The sequence below is a fragment of the Vicugna pacos genome, chromosome 4, assembly GCF_048564905.1.
Source record: "Vicugna pacos chromosome 4, VicPac4, whole genome shotgun sequence".
NCBI classification, from domain to species: domain Eukaryota; kingdom Metazoa; phylum Chordata; class Mammalia; order Artiodactyla; family Camelidae; genus Vicugna; species Vicugna pacos.
The window spans coordinates 61,674,025-61,695,555 of record NC_132990.1 but is presented as its reverse complement, the minus strand read 5'-3'; the positions used below and the strand labels follow the sequence as shown (position 1 = coordinate 61,695,555).

Genomic DNA, 21,531 nt, shown 5'->3' with positions numbered 1-21,531 from the left:
ACATTCTGATGCTGTGTTAAATCCATTTGGGTATCTTATTCTTCTTTGCCATCTTTTTGACAGTTTATGCTGATTAAATCACCAGTGTTTCATAAATGATATTTTTATCATTTAAGACATTCATTCATGTCTTGCTTGATCCATAACTTTGGTGATGGGATTCTAGTGAAGGATCAAGTCAGAAGCAGGATTTATAATTGATTGTACTTAGTGTCTTGGGTACCATTGAAAAGTGCATACGATATATTAAATTTTGAAGAAAGGACTTTTAACAAACATCTTAACAAGTCCTTAAATTATTCAAAAGTAGATTAAAAAGGAACAAATTACACACACAAGGATAAAAACAATCCCATAATCAAGGGATGGTGCAAATGTTTAAAATAACTCTTAGAAATACAAAATTATCAAAAGTACCCTTAGACAATTGGATAACAAATACTTAACATGTCAAAAGATGATAAAATGAAAAAGAATATGATAATTGAATAGACATAAAAACACCTGAAGGTAAAGGGGTGAACTTTCAGAGAATTGGTTATTAGATGAATTGATAATTAGGCAAAGCGGTTTTCAGGGATTTGATCTGTTGCCACTTCAACTTAGTTGCAATCTGAATATTCATTTCATGTTCTATTTCCTTCTCACTTCACATTATAACTAAAGCATTTTCTTCTTTGTTGTATACCCTGTGTAAAATTAATTGCTATCTCAATGACATTTGTTTTTTCCTGATTATAAAGGTAATATGTGTTCATTATAGAAAGTTTGAAAAATGAGCAAAAGCATAAAGGAGAAAACAAAAATCAACCATAATCCCATCATCTGGAAATAACCATTGTTTCGTTTTAATGAGCAGCATCTGAGTCTCAGTGGTATGGCGGGGTGCAGCACATACATAGCAATCACTATTTTTTATTGTCAGTTTATTACTGTGTCATAAGTTGCTCCATAACTCTATCAGCTACTTCCATTTCGTGGGTTATTTTTTTTAAACTTCTGCTTTCTTGCCCTTATAGATGGTACTGTGTTGAATGGTTTTAGGCACATAACTTTCTGCTTTGTTGAATTTTTTTCCCCTCAGGAAAACTTTCTTAGAATGGGATTATGGGATCAAGATCTTATTACATAAAATTTCAATCCCCGGACAGTTCAAAAGAGAAGACTGAGGCCTGGAGAGGAGAAGGGAGACTTACCTACAGGTATTTAGCCTTTGAGTAGCCTAGGACCCAGGTCTCTCAACTCCCAGCTACCGTGGTCTCACACCACAGCATATTTAGGGTAAGAGATAGGATAGGAAGACATTCCAGATATGGGGAACCCATTATTGTTGGAAGCCATTCAGTTTGTTATTCTTCTCCCATTAAATTAAAGAGACTATAAAAGTTTTCTAATAACCAAATCCTTCAAAATGAACTGTTCGAAGACTCTGAAGTCTCACCCTGGGGCAAGACATTTACAAAGCTCAAATAAATCTCTGCAAAGTCTTTATAGGATCTTAAAACCCAATTCCACAACAAAATGCTTGTTTTTATTATAAATTGAGTTTTTATTATCAGCACGAATGCTAACGGTGCTGCTGACATGGTAAACAGAAGGCATAGGAGCAATCATAAATATCCACACACCTTTGGCAGAAGTAACAGTTACCTAGGGTGACAGTTCCGGCCGAATTCTGATGGGCACTCCCAGAGAAATGGAGGATTCAAAATGTGAGACAAACCCCCCATGCCTGCCCCACCACACACACATACACAGGAAAGGGAAGAGAGGGACAAGGATCACAATGGTTCCACCTCTGAAGGCCTGGGTGTCTGCTCTGTAGGAAACGTGAAAGGCCCGGGTTGGAAGGATCCTGTCTCTGTGGTACTTGGGTGCAGATGTGAGGCAGGATGGGAAGGCTGAGCCACCTTTAAAATGTCTGGTTCAGTAGCATTTAGTGTATTTATAATATTGTGCAACCATCACCTCGATCTAGTTCCAAAACATTTTCATCACCCAAAATGGAAACCCTCTACCCATTGAGCAGTCACTTCCCACCCCCCTGTCCTTGGCCACTGCTAATATGTAAGCCCCATGCATGCGCCTGTTCTCAATATTTCAAACTTATCAAATATACAATGTGTGACCTTTTGTGTCTGGCTTTGTTCATTTAGCATAATGTTTTCAACGTCCATCTATGTTGAAGCATACATCAGTTCTTCATTCCTTTTTATGGCTAAATAGTATTCCATTGTGTGGATATGACACATTTTGTTTATCCATTCATCAGTTGATGGACTTCTGGGTTGTTTCTTCCTTTTGGCATTTGTAAATGGTACTGTGATGGACATATGTACAAATTTATTTTAATTTTAACAATTTTTAATTAAAAGAATTTTTTTTATAAGGGGGAGGTAATTTAGGTTTATTTATTATTGTTTTTTTGAAACAGAGGTACTGAAGATTGAACCCAGGACCTTGTACATGGTAGGCATGCACTCTAACACTGAGCTATATACCCTCCCCTCATGTACAAATTTTTTAAATATCTATTTTCAACTCTTTTGGATATACAGTAAAATTGCTGAGTCATATAGTAGTTCTATGTTTAACTTTTTGAGGAACTGCTAAGCTATTTTCCACAAAGACTGCACCCTTTTACATTTCAACCAGCAGTGGACAAAGCTTCCAATTTCTCCACACTCTTGCCAACACTTGCTATTTTCCATTATTATTATTGTTGTTGTTGTTATTATTATTACTACTACTACTACTACCATCCTATCAAGTGTAAAATAGTCTCCCATTGTGGTTTGGTTTTGCATTTCCTTAATAACTAATGATGCTGAGCATCTTTTCATGTGCTTTTTGGCCATTTGTGTATCTTCTTTGGAGAAATGTCTATTCAAGTCCTCTACTTGTTTTTAAATTGGGTAACTGTCTTCTTGTTGTTGAGTTATAGGATTCTTTATATAGTCTAGAGATGATTTCATCATCAGATGTATTATTTGGAAATATTTACCCCCATTCTGTAAGTTGTCTTTCACTTTCTAAGTAATGTTCTTTGATGCACAAAAGTTTTAAATTTTGGTGAAGTCCAACTTGTCTATTCTTTCTTTTCTTGCTTCTGCTTTTGGTGTTGTATCTAAGAGTCATTATCAAAACCAAGGTAATGAAGAGTTAACTCTATTTTTTCTTCTAGAAGTTATAGTTTCAGCTTTTACATTTAGGTTTTTGACTCCTTTTTTACTTAATTTTTGTATACGGTATGAAAAGGGGTCTAACTTCATTCTTCTACATTTTGAGACCAGTTGTCCCTGCACCATTTGTTGAAGAGACTATTCTATCCCTCACTGAGTGGTCTTGGCACTCCTGTCAAAAATCAACTGACTGTAGATGTGTGGGTTTATCTCTGGGCTCTCAGGTCTCATTGATCTTTATTTCTACCCTTTTACCAGTAACACACTGTTTTGATTACTATAGCTTTGTATGTATAAGTTTTGAAAATGGAGAAGTGTGAGTTCTTTCAACTTTGTTCTTCTTTTATGAAACTGTTTTGGCTATTCCGGATCCCTTGAAATTCCATATGGATTTGAGGATAAGCTTTTCCACTTCAGCTAAAAAAAAAAAAAAAAAAGCCACTGGGACCTCGATAAGAATTGCATTGAATGATTAGATCACTTCAAGGAATATTGACATTTTAACAATATTAAATCTGCCAATCCATAAACGTGGTATCTTTTTACTTATATCTTCTTCAATTTCTCTCAGCAGTGTTTTACAGTTTTTAGTGTCTGTCTTGCACCTCTTCAGTTAAATTTATTCCTAAATATTTTATTCTTTTTGGTAGTATTTTAAATGGAACTGTTTACTTGATTCCTTTTTTGAATTATTTATTGCTAGCATATAGAAATATAACTGATTTTTGCATTCTGATGTTTTATTTTTATAACTTTGCTAAATGTATTAGCTCTAACAGTCTTTGGTTGATTCTTTAGGATTTTCTATATATAAGATTGTGTCTTCTGTGAATAGAAATAGTTTTGCATCTTCCTTTCCAAGCCGGATGCCTTTTATTTCATTTAAGACATTGCCCGGATTGCCCTGGCTGTACCTTCCAGTACACTGCTGAACATAAGTGACCAGAGTGGGCATCCTTATCTTGTTCCTGATCCTGGGGAGGAAAGTCTTCTCTTTCCCTGGTGAGTATGATGTGAGTTGTGGGGTTTTCACAAATACCCTTTATCATTCCCTTTTGTTGTGTGTCTTTATCATGAACACCTATTTCTTATTCACAACACCTACTGAGGTACCCTGTGCTGTGTGCTGGGAAGGGACAGCCATGGTCCCTTCTCTTTCCTAGCTCACACTGACATGGGGGAGATGGACACATAGACAGACGATAATAACAGAACAGTGAAAGAATGGAAGGACATCTATGCCTGTCTGGGTGAGAGGAGAGGTGTCTTGGTTCGGGTCCCCTGAAAACAGAGCCTTTGGTTAGGACTCAAGAGCAGGGAGTTTATCTGGGTGGTAATCTGAGGACACAGAAGTGAAGGCATGGGAGCATGAGACTCATGGGAATATGAGTAAGGGGTAGGAGGAAGGAGGGAAAGCCAGTGAGGGTGTGGAATGGGTACATTTGAGGGTAACCAGGAATCAATTCGAGGGAACGTTCTGAAGAACTGTTCAGAGTATGTCTCAGAAGTGTTCTCCAAAGGATGAGAGGGTGGGGCCAAAAAATCAGAGAGCCTCAGCAGGCCCACGAGGTGGGAGCTGGTGGTAGAACCTGGGAATGTGCTGGGGGAGTGCCCACCCAGCTTCGGTTGCAGGCGGAGATTTTGGAGGAGAGGTGACATGACTACTGGCATCTCCTGTGAAGGGTCAGGAGCACTCACCAGGAGGAACACCCAGAAAATGGAGAGCAATTAGCTGCACGGACAGGGGAGAGCATGTCTGGCTTTGGACGCTTTGTCCTGAGAGCAGTGGGAGATCCACCAGCGAAGGATTTTAAGTCTGGAAGTGCTGTGATCCACTTGATGCTTTTGATTGACACTCCAGTCGAGGTGCAGAGGATGGACAGGAGGGAGGTGAAGGGAAAGCACAGACACCAGTGGGGAGGCTGCTGTTGAGGGCCAGGCCAGAGGTCACGGGTCCTCACCATGATTGCAGCCAGGGAATCAAGAACAGCGGACAGATGTGGGAGCTGTTAAGAGGGGCGGCTCCACAGGAAGGCCTGATGGGCGGCTTGGGGAGTGAAGGAGGGAGAAGTCAGGGATATCGCCTAAATTTCTGGCTTCAGCAGTTGAATTTCTGTGATGTTATTCACAGAGACAGGGAATCCAAAAGAGGGAGATAAATATGACGAGGTCATTTTGGACACACAGAAGTGGACATGCACATGGGGGACATCCAAGAGGAGATTGGTCCCATAAGACAGCTCCTGACTTATTTTGCCCGCCCCTCCCCCTCCCCCATAGAGCCAAACTAATGTGCTTTCCTTCCTGTGAATGGCCTGGCCTCAGTAGTTACTCAAGAAGTGTTTGTGGATTGAATAAATGAGCGACTGACTGCTGACCCACACACATGCCTTGCTCACTTTGCTCTGTTCCCTTCATTTACTTCTTCCCTTTACCTATTTAAATCTTGCCCATCCCATCATGAGCCACTTTCTCCAGGAGTCACCACCTCTGTGGCCAGTCTGCAGACCCCAAGGCAGGAGTCAGGAGTAGCCCTGGAAGTGGGGGTGGGGGTGAGCCACATGTGGCTGCTTCACTGGAGGCAGCCTGCAGGTCCAGAACCATCACATCCTCTCCCTTGGCTTCAACACAGAGACAGTGGAGGGCCTCCAGAGCAGGGCCTGGGCTCTGAGGAAACCTCAGTGGATAGGGCCAGACAGGCTTGGTAGATCAGGGAACACCGGGCTCTCTGGCTGGGGTGGTTTCCTGTCTGTCTGCCCAAGCGTAAGACTTGGTGACGGCAGCCATGAAGCCAGCAGGCTCTGCCAAGGCAGCTGGAGCGGAGCGTACAGTTGCCTGTGATGTGGGTCAGTGTGTCAGACGCCAAAGCTGAAGGAGCCAAGGAGGAGGAAGCATGCCTCCCGGCTCCCAGGGTGAAGGAACAGGCAGTGATGGAGGGCCAGGGGATGGCAGCTCAGATGTCCTGCCATGTTCCCGGTCCTCACGTGTGCATCTGTGCAGGTGGCTCACTTCCCGGTTGAACCCGGTTCACTGCACGCTCAAGTCCCGCCTCCCCGCCCTCACTTCTGCAGAACCAGCATCCATAATGCCTTCTTCAGTTCTCTTCACACACTCACAGCCGACTGTACCTCCAGAGCCCCAGCCAAGTAGACACTCAGCCATTCTAACCTGTCACTCCCTTTGATTCAGTGCCACCTCCCCCAGGGAGCCTTCCTTGAGCACCTGTAACCCTTACTCTGGGGCAGCCAGTAGAGTTCAGAGGTTAAAAGCCCAGACTATGGGTTTAGCCTGTCTGGGTTCTGACTCTGGTCCCACCGCTTACTAGCAGTTAGAGTCTAGGCAAATTACTTCACCTCTCTGAGTTTCAGGTTCTCATCTGTTAACCAGTGTTAATAATCACTTCTACCCACAGAGAACTGTTGGAGGGTTAAGTGTTAGCACAGTGTCTGGCAAACAGGGAGCGCGCAGTAACCCGTTATGTAGAAAGTCCACATTTCCGGGACTTTTCTCTGATAAAATGTGTGTGTGTGTGTGTGTGTTTATGTATTTGTATGTGTGTGTATGTATGGGTGTGTGCGCGTATGTGTGTATATGTGTTTGGATATGTATGTGTGTATGTAAGGAGCAGAGCTTCTCTCCCAACAAGGCTGGGTTCCTTGACGAAAGGCAAAATGCTCTCTGCTTCCAATGCAGTGGGATCAGAAATAAGCCTCTGTGTTGCCTTTATGAAGGTCACTTGACAGTAATGAGCAGGGAGCTGGGCATCTGAGAGGGGCTCGTTCCCCAGCTGGCTGGAGGAAGAGCTGGGCCTGCAGGTGGTCTGGCCTGCAGGCCTCTCAGCCCACCCCATCACGCGCCCTGGGTCCCCAGGCCAGGGAAACTTGCAGCATGCTTTCCAGTTGGTTCTCTCTGAGGGTGTTCTTGTTTCTTTGCTTCACTTAGTCACACTAATCAGCATTTGAGGTTAAGCTCCCTAAGGGCAGGGACGGTGTCCTACGCATCCATGCAGCCCCACCCCTTCCCACAGGGACTGGAAGAGAGTTGGCATTTGTTAAGCACGTTCCAGGTGCCAGGGACCATCCCAAGCATCTTATGAACATTTTTGCATCTTACGAACATTTTTGCATCTTACGAACATTTTCTCCAATGCTCACAGGAGCCCCATGTAATGCTGTTATCACCCCCACTTGAGAGATGAGCAGTCTGAGGTTGACGGGGTTGAGTAACCAGCCTGAGATCATGGCATCAGGAGTGGCAGGAGGGAGTTCCCATACCAAAGCTGTGGGGCTTGAAAGCCACCCAGGAGTGCTGGGCACACAGCAGGTGCTCATGTGTACTTGCCAAGGGACAGGCTGACTCACAATTAAAGCAGCAGCTTCCGGCAGCCTTCTTTAACCTCTCCTAAGAGTAGCTGTGAAATTCTCAAAAACAAGTATTTGAAAGGTTCTCTAGCAGGTGCTTCCATGGAAGCAGACCTTGGGCCTGCGAGGAATTCCTGTAGGATCTCAGCAGACCCAGAGGGAAAGGGCTCGCTGCAGATGTTTTATATACAAGCCCCAGAGAAAAAGCTGCTGCCACACCCTGGACCCCACCAGATATTCTGCAGCAGAGAGAGGTCAGACCTTCCCTACCAGGGACAACTAGAGAAAAGCCAAAGAGTGCTGAAATGGAGCTGAAGGGAGGGTCTTCTCTTTTCCAACCCCCAACTGGTTTCCTCTTTCTTGTAAGCTATATGTGTCCCCTAACCCAGATGCCAAGCTAGACACTCCTCAATCCAACCAGTGAGAAGAGTATCAATCCCCACATGACAATCTCTGTTACAGGCAAACTCCTGATGAAGGGCCAAACCCTAGAGCTGAGTGATTGGACATCTTGGACTAATTTACAGCCTGTCAGGCTTGTGAGCTTTAACAAGCTATCCCATTGATATGGGCCTCAAGTTTCTTCATCTGTAAAATGGGGACTGTCAATCCCACTTTGTGAGGGTCTATGAGGGATGAAGTGAGATGCTGCTTGTGTGGCAGATGCTATGGTGCATCACTCAACTGCCTCCTTCCAGTTGGGGACATGAGTGCCCCAGGATGCAGGGAGAATTGGTGGCCGATGGCTCTCAACCCAGACCCTCTTTGGGAATAGGTCCCTCTGTGGAGGCAGCCAGCATCCAGTGGTCTGTGGAGGGGGTAAAGGCCCAGCCCCCGTGCCTTGATCCAGCTGGAACAGTAAGAGCCATTCCAGTTTCAGAGCTCCCAGTGGGAGGGGCCGAGGCCTGTGATGCAACTGCATTGCAGCCCCGCTTCTCCCTCTGCTCCAGCCTGTTTTCCTCTCTGCCCCTAGGCATTGCTTCCAAGAGCACTCCCCTATAATCCACCTGCAGGCACCTCTCCAGCCCAGAATCCATTACCCAGTGTGATGGTTAATTTTACGTGTCAACTTGGCCGTGGTACCCAGATATTTGGTCAAACACAAGTCTAGATGTTGCTATGAAGGTATTTTTTAGATGATACTAACATTTATTTTTTTAAAAATGGGGGGTTAATTAGGTTTATTTATTTTTTTAATGGAATTACTGGGGATTGACCTAGGACCTCGTGAATGCTAGGCACACACTCTACCTCTGAGCTATACCCACCCCCCAAGATTAACATTTAAATTAGTAAACTTTCAGTAAAGCAAGTTATCCTTCATACTGTGAGTGGGTCACATATAATCAGTTGACGGCCTTCAGAAGAAACAGACTGAGAGTCCCCAAGGAAGAGGGAGTTTGGCCTCTAGACTGTCTTCAGATTCGAGCTGCACCATCAGCTCTTCCCTTGGGTCTCAGGCCTGCCAGTCTGCCCTGCAGATTTTGGACTTGTCAGCCTCCACAATCTCATGCAGCAATTCCTTAAAATTAATCTATTTATATCTATATCTATATCACATACAATGGGTTGTTTCTCTAGAGAATCCTGAGTAACAACTAGGAACCCGACCTAAGGCCTGCAGAGTGCCTGAGGGAGGCACTCCCCAGATGGTCACTTATATTAGTTCAGTGAAGAGTTCAGGGGGTCTCTGTCCTCATCTGTAAGCAGAGACCCCATCCTCACAGCTTCCATCAGCTCCACACCCTGAAGATTCATGCAGGTGCCCTGGGCTACGGTGAAACAGAAGGAGGGAAGAAGACCCAAGATTCTTAACTCAGGCTTCTCGGAATTAGATGAGCTTTGGGAGAGGATTTAAATTCAGAGGCCCTAACCCAGGTTCTCCTTTGATTTCCTTTCTGATTCTGTATTTTGAAATTAGCCTTTGTTAAGTAAAAATGGTTTATGACAAATTGGTATTTCTCTCCCAGCAAATGCAGCGTAGCGCGCAGTGGTCTACATGCTTAGGTAACATCTGATCACCATCATTGGATTTTGGTGTTAGCTATAAATAGATGTTAGAAAAAGACATACTTTAAACTTTACTCTACAGTTATGATTATGAACATCTGTGAATGTTTACAGAAGACCCAGATTAAGCTAGAAAATGTCAGAGCAAAAAAGGTACATGGGAACTCCCACAACCTTCGGCTTTTACTTTCATCCACAAATGTGTTGGGATACTCAGGGCACAGCGCTTCTTGTGGGGCAAGTTCATGATCCTTAAAGTGTGAGGCAGATGCCCCAAGGAGCCCACTGTATGTGCGGCCCTCAACGCAGGGTCTTTCCTGGAGAGGAAGGCTCACTTCTAACGGCTAGAACGTCACCAGGTAAATTTAAGTGTGTCTGGACACACACGCCTCGCCTAGAAGCACTCTCCAAGGTCTTAAACCTCACCAAGCAAAAGAGGCCACACACAACCCAAGAGGCCCTGGGGGAGCCAGCGCCCCAGAAATGGCTGAGCTGGTTTGTGGCTTGGAAGAAAATCGCAGCCTGTCAAATGATGTCATCTCGCCCAGCAACCCTGACGCGTCTTAATAGTATTTGGAGGCCGATCAGGACATGCTTGATCGACCTTCTGGCAGAAGATTCCCTTTGTGTTTATTTATTTGATTAATTTTTATTTTGTCAAGAGCTGACTCTCAGAACAACTGGGTAGGAAAGCTGGCTCATTCTGCCTGGGCTTCCTTGGTGGCTGATTTTTGTCCTGCGAATGAAGTACGTCTTTGGATGCCCACGGTGGTTTATGTATTTGTAGAAAACGAGGCATTTTCATTAAGATGTTTTTAATGTATGACTATGAAAGTGTGCGTGGCTCTTTCTCACCTATGTTGATCTCTTTTATTTTGGCGGTTATACCCATTTCTCATTTTAATTGTGTCTGCTTTTCCCCATTGATTAGATTTGCCAGAAGTTTGTATTTCATTAATCTTTTTAAAGAGACAGCTCATGGATTTATTTTTTAATTCCACTGGTTTTTGTTGTTGTTTTCTAATTTATTTACTTTAATTTTTATCTTTATTATTTTATTATTCTTACCATTTTCCTTTGGGTTGTTTTTGTGCCTTTTCTAGTAGGTAAAACTCGCTGCTTTTCTCTTTTTGGTGATAACATTGTTTAAAGTTGTGAATTTCCCTATAAGTATTGCTATGACTACATCCTGCAGAATCATTTATTTATTACTTTTATTGGTCTAGATATGTTTTTATAGACAAATGAGATATTTTAGAGGAAAAATATCATAAGCAACAAAACAAACCAAAAAAAAAAAAACCCGAATCACCAGAAATCCCATCTCCCAGAGAGATATATTGATATTTTAGTGTACATTTTCTAGATTTTTTCCTTTGCAAATTTATATGTTTAGATTTTTACGTTTTTACAAAATGGGGTCACGTGTAATACCATTTTGTAATATGTTTTATTCAACTAAATAATAAAATTAGAACATACTTCCTTGTTATTAAGACTAGATTTACACTGTCAATTTTAATGACAGTTGAGGATTTATTCCGTCTTGCAGATATCCCATAATTTACGCTGCCAATTACCTATTCTTAGACATTCAGGTTGCTTTCACTCGTTTTGTCATAAAAAGGTACACTCTCACATATATTCTCGTTGCCGAATCCTTGCATACCTCTGATTTTTTCCTCAGGACAATGTTGCAGTAATAGAATCGCTGGCTAAAAGGGGGCAGGTGTGGTTTTAAGACGTTTGATGAATCGTCTTTCTTTTTTTTGTTTCATTTTTGTGCACGCTAGGGCTACGGCTTCAGTGTTTTGCATGTGGATATCCAGTTATTTTTTTGTTGCGGGGGCAGGTAACTAGGTGTATTTATTGATACATTTATTTAATTTTTATTTTAATGGAAGTACTGCAGATTGAACCCAGGACCTTGTGCCTGCTAGGTTTGCGCTCTACTGCTGAGCTATACCCTCCCACCATGCGTCGTCTTTCATTTATCCCCAGAACTGGTGTACACAGAGTAGGGATTTGTTCTCAGCCTGAAAGCTCCCATTTCCATTGGGGACTACTGGTGGGAGAAAAAATGGCTATTTAACTTGAATTTATTTCATTATTAGCAAAGGTGAATATTTTCATACATTTATTGGCCACTTGTGTATCCTGGATTGTTTTTTCATATCCTTTACCCTTTCGTCTTCATTCTTATTGATTTGCAAGGGCTTTTTGCTCTTTGTCATGTATATTACAAACATTGTGGCCATTTTACTGTTAGATTTTTCAGATTTGTTTTGGTATTCTTGCTTACAGGATTTGTAAAGTTTTATTCAGTTAAATATATCTATCTTTTCTTTTTCATGGTTTTTGTCTTTGCACATATGTTTAGAAAGATCTTACAACAAAAATCAAATGATTATACATTTCTTCTTATTTATTCGTTTACATTTAAATCTTATTAGCATCTGGATTTATTTTAGTGTATGACAGAAACTGATTTTATTTCTTTCCAACAGTCATTTCGCCTCAGTCATACCCTATCCTTTGCCACTGAGTGGTCCACGCAGGCACGAGGCCATGAAGAGTCCACCTATGACATGCGGGCCCCAGGGGCTCATCCCTGGAGCTTCTTCAAATCCCGATGCCCTCCCAGTCCTATGCATATCTTCACAATAAACCTCCTCTTCTCAAGATGACATGGGAGCATCCAGTCCTTCCAACCAAGATGCTAACACACCTCTATTTACAGATGAGAGAACACAGGCTCTGGGAGGTTTCAGAACAACATTGCACAGGTGGAAAGTGGCAGAGCTGAGACCCAAACTCAGAACCCTCTGATTCCAAAGGCAATGATCTTTCTGGGACTCAACACAGAGTTTACCAGTGACCCAAGGAGGCTACTGCCAACCACAGACACCAGCTCCTCCTCTCCTGGGTCAGTCTAGCCTTCTGGACGAGACCAACATTGTTAGCGACCCTTCATCGGGTGCAAACCACGTGACAAAGTGCTGAGGCCTTTCTCCCTGCACATGGTTTTATCTTTTAAGGTGGGATTATTCACCCAGCTTTACAGGTAAATAAACCAGAGTTGAGAGAAGTGAAGTGACTTACCAAAGTCATAGAGTAAGAGGTGATGGTGCCAAGACTTAAGCCCAGGTTAGTCTGCCCAGGGCCTCTGCTCTTAACTCCTGCAGAGGATTCCCCCAACACATCAATACATGCACATGTTACCTCATGCTGTTCCCAGTTTTCCTGTCTACATTCTGTCTGTCCCTCAGAATCCATTACAACTTCCCCTCCTCTAGGAAGTCCTCCCTGATGCCCTCTGCATCCCACAGTTCCCTTTCTTGCCTTGGGTGGTAGGTCATCTCTTTCTTTGATCGGCTCCCTAGCAGTGAGAGGACAGGATAAACAACTTGTTCATTTCTGAGGAACCGGCCCCCGGTACTTTACAGTTGACAGAGCACCCTCAAATCCATCCTCCTTCTCGATCTTTAACACTGCTAAAGAGTCAGCAGGGCAGGAACAACAATCCCATGCACAACCGAAGGAACTGAGGCTGCGGGAGGGGCAGTGCCAGCCAGGTCCGGGTCACGCCGGCCTGATTAAAAAGCCCTGTTCTCTGGACTTGATTTTGCAATGCAGATTTCATGCAAAGGCCAGGCAGTGAGTGACTCCAAATACATATTTACAGGTTTGTCAAGTGTTGCAGTGAGCCCACAGATCTCCGACTCCCCGCATAAAGACACCTCATGAAAGCCAATGAAGTCACACCCTCTGCACCCAGAGCCCCTGCCTGCGGCACCAATGCGGTCCCTGCCAGGGTGAGTGCCCGCAGAATATATTTACATCACCTGAGGGGTGGCAGCATGCCAGGGGCCCACCAGTTCGTGTTCCTAGGGAGGGGCCTGTGGGCCCCCATGTGGCCTTTGAGCAAGCTGAGGGAAAAGCATGAGACTCAGATTCCCACAAATGGTGGCTGGAATCCCAGCTCTACCCTGGCCAAGCCTCGTACCCCTCTGGGTTTCCACAGGGACATCTATAAAATGGGGCTAATAGCATTCTCTCAGGATTCCCGTGCCACTTGGTAATCACAAATAACTGTTGAGTTTCTGCCACATCGAGCACCAGGGGACAAGCTTTATGCCCACAATGAGCTCTTCATCCCTTGAAGGCACACCTCTCATTATTCACATAGTGGTGTGGATTAGCATGTGGAGTGGATCCCAGCTGGAGAATAGATTTGAGACTCGGAAGCCCAGGGATGCACCAGGGTAGAGAGAAGGATGCTGAAAGGAAAGCAGAAAAAGATCCGAAGATCAAAGTCACAAACTTCCAGATCCTGTGAATGCTGCCCTCAGGGTTTCAGAAGGGCTGAGGGCTCAGGGGTGTGGCTTTGCCACAGAAGTTCCTTCTTACACAGGAATTCCTTCCTTCAACAAATGTTGATAGGACGCCAGCCCCTCACAAGGCTCTAAGGATGGGGAAACTGAGGCACAGAGAGATCTCCCTGTTCTCATTTAATTTACATCCTACATCCTCACATTACGGTTCTCCAGAGAAGCAGAACCAATTGGAGATACACATAAATACAAACAGTCCTCAACTTATGATGGTTCAACTTATAATATTTTGACTTTATAATGCTGTGAAAGCGATATGCATTCAGTAGAAACCGTACTTTGAATTTGGAATTCTGATCTTCTTCTGGGCTAGTGACGTGCTGTGTAATCCTCTCTCCTGCCTCTGGACAGCGGCAGCCACGGCTCCCCGTCAGCCACGTGACCACAAGGGGAAACAACCAATACGTTTACTGCCACTCTGTACCCAGACACCATTCTGCTTTTCACTTTCAGTACAGTATTCCATAAATTACATGAGATGCTTTATTATAAAACAGTCTTGGTGTCAGATGATTTTGCCCAACTGTGGGCCAGTGTCAGTGTTCTGAGCATGTTTAAGGTAGGTTAGGCTAAGCTGTGATGTTCAGTAGATCAAATGTATTAAATGCATTTTTGACTTAATGATATTTCCAACTTATGATGGGTTCATGGGGACAGACTGAAGAAGATATATATATATATATATATATATATATATATATATATATATACAGATTTATTATAAGAAATTGGCTCAAGTGGTTATGGAGACCGAGAAGTCCCAAGATCTATAGATATGCAAGCTGGAGACCGAGGAGAGCCAATGGTCTAAGCTCCTTTCTGAAAGCCAGCAGACTCAAGAGGAAAGAAGAGCCGATGTTTTAGTTGGAGATCAAAGGCAGAGGGGAAAACTGCCACACTAGGGAAGGCAATCTGCTTGTCCCAGTCCACCTGTTCAGATGTTCCACTCATCCAGAAAACACCGTCACAGACACACCCAGAGTAAGTTAGTTTGACCAAATATCTGGGCATCCTGTAGCCCAGACAAGTTGACACAGAAATTTACCATACACAGCCTAATAGAGAAGGCAGAAACTGAAGCAGTAAATACAGGTGGGATGAGGGTGAGAGAGCAGAAGAGTAAGGCTCTGCAAGAACTCCCAGCAAGTGGTCCTTCTGGACATGGGAGGAGTTTAACTGTGCCTGAAGGGTGGAAGGGGGGCAGAGGCACTGAGTGGGATGCCAGCGTCCACGAGCAGGTGGAGGGGCATTCTTGGAGCTGGAGAATTTTCCCTCTTCCCACGAATGACACAGTGATGATCAGGGCTATCAGGTTCTCCCGGGTGCTTGGAGGGGAAGGCGGGCATCTTAAGATTTCCCATCAAAGTCAACATTCTTATAGGTAGGGGAATTTGGCTTAATGTGGCCTAATCTGTAAAAAGTCACTGAGATTCAGTCGCAGTAAGTCACCTCAAGGAAGGGTCCCTAGCTCAGTCTTTACTAGTCTTTGATTTAATTTTTTAAATATTGCCAGAATTCTTTTAATCTCTTTTTAAAAATTAATTTATTTAAGCTTCACAACAACTCTCTAGGGGAGATTTTATTATTTCTATATAAGGGAGTATTATTATTTCTGTGTCCATTTTTGCAGATAGCACAGAAAGTTTAAATAACTTGCCCAAGTTTGCAGAGCCAGGCAGCCTGGCCTCAGGGTCTATGCTGTAATACCAAGCTGGTGTATCACCTATTTTTATCCAACCAGAATTTCAGTGTTTGTTTCTAAACAGCCAGAAGACCTGTGTCCTCAAGAGGGTCCACTTTGGGATGACGTTCTGAACCAGATTGAGTCCATCATGAATTTGGGACAATCCAAATTCATTCACCTGCCCATTTCCTTATGTGGTCAACAACATGATGGACACACAAGCACATGAGGAAGTCCCTGCCTTCAAGAGCTCCCCAGATTCCTGGAATTCCACATCTCCAGCTTCTTTCCTTTGGCTGAAGGACTCTTTCCTGAGAAAAGGCCAGTTTACCTGCAGAGTGTCGCTTTGCCTGACTGGCTACAGTGGCACTCACAGGTCCAGCCATTGCTCCATTTTGCGTTCAAGCACCAACTGCAGTTTTTTTTGCAACAGGAATGGGCCTGAGGTCATCCTGGTTAAGGGTAAACCAATATTTGCTCTTAATTTTGCAAAAGGGAGGGGGTTCAATCACCTGTCCCAGCCGTGCCTAACAGGGGTTGTGAGAAGGTGACTTTTCCATTAACAGCTCAGCTCATGTTTTATGTATTTCTAAAGAGCCACCGTTTGAACATAATTCCTCCTCCCTTGAAGACAAGAACCCCAAAGTTAGTATTTAAAATGTCACATGCAGCCAGAGGCTTCTATGGGTCATGGAGGGCTGGACAATTTATACTGCGAAGTAATAAAATTGATGCCGAATGGCTTTAAGACCCAGAGAGTTGCCTAAGAGGTCAAAATAGAAAATTTGAAACCAAATCACGAATAAATCTTAGGAAAGCTGATAGCAGAGGTTTAAGAAGGGAAGCTGGTATATGGGCTGAGTTTAAAGTCTGAGTTCACATTATGAGGGTTAGTGAAAGGAAGAGACCTTCAGGTTGGCACTGAATGGTGGACGGTCATTGTGTGTGGCAAGCAGGCCCCTCACCAAGGTCACCTGGTCTAAAGCAGTGTCCTTATTAACCAACAGGACAATGGAGACCCTGGGGCCCTGAGCTAGTTAACGGCAAAGCTGGGATTTGAACCTGAGTCTGCCTGGATTTATCCATTAAGGACTTAGAATAGCACCAGGCACACAGAAAGCACAATATCTATGTGAGCTATTATTATTATTACTGATTATTATTTCAAAACCTAAAGACATAAGCTTTGGGGTCTCATGGGTCTCATGGTGTGATCTCTTCAGAGAGACTCTTCCTGGTTGTCACTAAAAAGTTACTAGTTATTCTGGGAACTCAAACAAATCAATTTATATCTTGCCAGAAGTGGATCATGGTAGAAACCGTTACCCATCAGCTCCTCATCCCAGCCCCTACTGCTGTCCAAACATATTATGCATAGTAATAGCTTTTTGTTACTCATCTTGTCTGGCAGTTGCTTTCTTTACTGCAGACACTAGATCTTCCCAGACGAGTACACAGAGCTGCAGCCTAAGGCCACTGCCGGCTGCAGGTGGAGGACCCTGGCGAAGCAGGGACCAGGAAAGGCACCCCGAGCAGTGATGGATTTCACAATGCTTATCATTTTCCCCCATAAGCAAACCTAACTAGTACCATCCTTCAAATTAATTCCCTCTGAGCTTGATCGATTTGGTCATGAAGGTTGAGCACGTCTGTGAACTGACTCAATGATCACACCCACCGGGACACAGGAAGCAGGGCCACTCCCTTCATCCTGTTCTGTTTGGTTGTGTTTGTTCTGTTTTGTTTAAGCCCCTACACCCCCAGAGCAATTCTTTTTCATTTTTTCTGCACAAATCGTCGACTTCAGGCCTGCACAGCCCACCCATCCCCTCCCTAGCCTTTCACTGCCTTGTGGAATCCTGGTCCTCCATCTAAGCCTGTGACTCTCAACCAGGGCTGCTCATTTGAACCACCTTGGAAGCTTTTACAAAATCCGAAGGCCTAAGCCACACCCCAGACCAATTAAACCAGCTGCCCAGGCCTCAGGAGTTCTAAAGCTCAGTAGGCCAGGGGTGGGAACCACCCAATTGGATGCCAAGCCCAAATGCTTCTGTTCTGTGGAGCGGCCTCTAATTTCATCTGCTTCCACCCTAATGTACACATACCCCACAATTATTTTTGTCTGAAATAAAAACATTACCTTTATTTGTTTATAATGGAGTAGGTAATATATTCAAAAATTTAAAGGTACAAAAGGGTTGCAGGAAAAGTCTACCTCCCAGCTCCCAGCTCCCCTCCCCAGGAGTAAAGGCCTTCACCCTCTGCTCTCTGAGGACACCATGGCCGAGGGAACTGGCACAGTCTCTGGGTTACAGAGGCCTGTGTTTGAATCCTGCTTCCGCCACTGAGTTCCCACACGACTTCGGATTAGTCATTTCAGGTCTCTGATCCTCAGTTTCCCATCTACAAAGTGGAGATAATGCCCCTTGCTTCTCAGAGCTATGAAGGAGGATGAAGGAGGCATTTTGGTTCCCTATGGCAGCTTAGCAAATGCTCCCAACACCTAAAGGCTTATACAAACAGTGATTTTATTCACTCACGATTCTGTGGTCAGGCCTGGGTGATCCTGGTCCACAAGATGTCCCCTGGGGTCATTCTGTTCATTAGTGGCTGGGTTAGACTAGAAGGTCCAAGACAGCTCCACTCACATGAGTGTCTCACTGGGGCCCCTCTGCTTGGCCCTCCCCCCTGATTAGCATGGGCTTCCTCACAGCGTGGTCTCTGGTGGTCCGACACAGACAACCCTCAAGAAGAGTGTCGATCAGGAAAATGGATATATTGGCCATCTCCTAAAGCCCAGGCTCAGAAGCTACACAGTCATCCCAGATTCAAGGGGAGAAGAAATATGTACCAATTCGTGATGGGAAAGTGCTATGTTCTCAATGCAAAAGAGCACATGGGATGGGACATTGTTGAGGTTTCTTTGGAAACACAATCCACCATGAGAGGAACAAATGCCATATGGCAGCATAAGGCAGGTGCCCAACCAGTGTTAGAGCGCATCCTTCTCAGCACACACTTTATTGTTAAATATGTCTTTTAAGTTCCAACCCCAGTGTCTGGCCAAGAGCCTGGCACAAAATAGATGACCAGTGAATGTTTCTTTGAAATCTCAGAGATGCCATGAGGCCACTATTCCTGTGAGCGCTAACGGGGTAGATTCCTCAAATGCCAAGTCACGAGGTGACCCTCCTGTCCTCACGCTCACCCCACCCTCTTACAAGCTGGTCACTCTGGTCTGCTGTGTCCACAACCTAAAAGGCTCTTCCTCTGTCTTGTCACCACAGTGTCCTCCTGGCCAAATGCTCCGCGTTCATCGCCATGAAACCACTTAAATGTTCACCTTGACCCTGAAGCCCTCAATCTCCTTGAGCAGGAAGATGGAGCACACATATTTGAACATCTGTGTCATGAGCACTTTGTCAGACACTCAGGATGAACAAGATGAGACATGTGAAGGGTGGAGATGTGTGCAGACCAGGGGGCAGTGGGAGCAGAGGTGGAAGACGTGAGAAAGTCATGACAGGGCTCCCATCCGGAAGGACCACAAGATAAGTGAAAAGGGATTTGGCTACCAGACTGAACATGGTCTCAAATGCCCTGTGATGAGTTGAAGCTTCATTCTCCAGGCAAATTGAACCCGTAACAGGCATCTTCAGAAGAGGAGAGACATAATTAGACATGAGGGCAGTTGTGTAAGCACGAGATGAACAGAAGGCAAAGAAATGATGTTCCATTGTGTACCACAATGGTACTCAGAGTTGTGAAACCTGGACAGTCACAGCAAGGCTCTCCACCTCCAATGTCCCTCCCTGGTATACAGGGAGACTGAGACCCAGGGCCAGGCCTTTGGCCATGCAGCTAGATTCCAGAAAATATGTCTGCCAGGCATGTGTCTGACATTGAGAAATGTCTTAGCGGCACAGGGGGTAATGATTGATAGGTCTGATGAATGCATCCCCATTATTATTGAAATTTATACACATTCTACCGATCGAAGACTCTCGGTGCATGCATCTCATTTAATATTCACAGCTGTTGTTTTTCAGCTGGAAACCTAAGAGTCTGGCTCCCGAATTGACAAAGCTGAAATCTAGGGGCACCTTCCAGAAAGCAACTTCTGGACATAGAGTCCCCATCTGGAAACTGCCTTCTGAGACTAATTAACATGTGACCTGGGCACATGGTTAGTGAATCTGAGCCAAATTCTAGGAGCATGAACCAGGTCACAGATAAGATGATCCAGCCCAGACCCTCACATACCCAAGAAGGCTCCAGTTCCCTCTGATTATTCATTTAGTCATTCATTTGTCAACAAATGTTTTGAACACCTACCATTTGCCAGGCTCTGCAGTAGGTGCTAAGGATACAGCAAAATCACCGCAGACAAGGATCCTGCTCTCCTGTGACTTATTGTCACATGGAGCAGACAGACTATAAAGGCAACAAACAAAGCAAAATAAAAATAAATACAGCTTATGATAAGAGCCATGAAGGATATAGGCAGGGTTGTATGAAAGGCACAATGCGAGAAGCGACTGGTATTGGGGGTGTCATTTCATGAATGCTCTTGAGCCCTAAGATATGTTGAATCCTGGGCTTGGCCTTTATGCTCCACTTTGGTCCAGGGTCATAAAGAGACACCCAAACATGGCACACAAGCAAGCATAAGCGTTAACCAATCTGCACGCTCACTCTGATTTTGTCCCCATAAGCTCAGATGTTATCTTCACAATGTTCTAACTGTGCTCCATTCTAGGGCCTGAGACAAGTTGCTTAGCCCTTCCATGCCTCAGTTTCCTCATCTGTATGATGACGGTAACAACAGGACCCTCCTCGTGGGGTCGTTGTGAGGATTAGATTTAGTATTTGTATTTAGGATTTACTCTCCACATTCCTGAATGCTGGGCTTTGAGATTCCGTTGTATGGAGTTGGCTGAGGGGAAAGGGTGCTAGATGGGGACCTGTCTTGGTTAGATTTTCCCCAGAAGCACCTTCTGAGGCAAGAATTTGTATACAAGTAGTCCATTTGAGAGGTGAAGAAGGTACTGTTAGAAAGTGGGGGAGTGAAAGGGGAAGGCAGCTGGTGAAGGGTGTGTTATCAAGCCCATTTGCACGGTTGGTAACTGGAGCTTAATCACCCCAGGAATTTCAGAGCAAGGGTAGTCCAGACCCTCAAACTTATCCCACGAAAGGGCAAAGGAGTTAGGCATTTATACACCAGCTCTTCCTCAGTCACCAATTGAAGGCTATGGAAGAAGGCTGAAGAATTTTCAGCAAGCTTGTTCATCCTGGCAGGCAAAGTGGGCCCTGGCAGCCTCAGAAAGCCTCAGGAAAGCAGTACAGATTTTAGAAGTTGGGGTATATGCACTGCAGTGGTCCAGGTGAGGAGCAGTGGATGGGCTCCAACAGAGCCCAGTGCAGAGGCCCAGCTCAAGTAGAGATACAGTCAGGCAAGCTTGGGGACAGCAAGTTTAACCTCTGGGGACTGAAGAAGAGCAATGCAAACAGAATGTCATGCTGACCCCAGCTCATGAGGGCCTTGAATGCCAGGGTAAGGAACTGGGGCTTCATTCTGTGGGCAGCAGGCCGTCCCTGGAGGCGTTTGAGGCGGGGAGAGTTGCAGTACTAATGATGAGAAACAACAGAATCATTATGATGTGGGTCTGCCCCACTGCCAAGTGCCCCTGGAACATGCAGCCCCTGGTCTGCTCACTCCACAGCCCAGAAGGATGGGTCAGCAGGTGGTTTCCTAAAGACACAAACTCTAAGAGCAGCTTAGGAGGAATAGTCTGAGAAGCCACTTGGGTGGGGATGATGCTCCCAGGGACATTCTCAAGTAAGAGTAAGGTCAGTCACAACAGCCCAAGGGGGTTAACAGTCTAGAAGAATTAGAAATG

At 44.6% G+C, this 21,531-nt stretch overlaps 1 protein-coding gene and 1 long non-coding RNA gene across 14 annotated transcripts in view; one reads left to right on the top strand and one right to left on the bottom strand.

Moving 5' to 3' along the window:
• Positions 1-12,216, top strand: part of LOC140695887 (uncharacterized) — a 55,494-nt gene extending 43,278 nt beyond the window's left edge. The window contains exons 2-3 of the long non-coding RNA XR_012071725.1: positions 4,070-4,184; positions 12,061-12,216. This is a non-coding gene — a long non-coding RNA (uncharacterized lncRNA). The remainder of the gene's footprint in view (positions 1-4,069; positions 4,185-12,060) is intronic.
• Positions 1-21,531, bottom strand: part of ZNF618 (zinc finger protein 618) — a 347,879-nt gene that overhangs the window by 272,006 nt on the left and 54,342 nt on the right. The gene's annotated exons all lie outside the window — the stretch shown is intronic.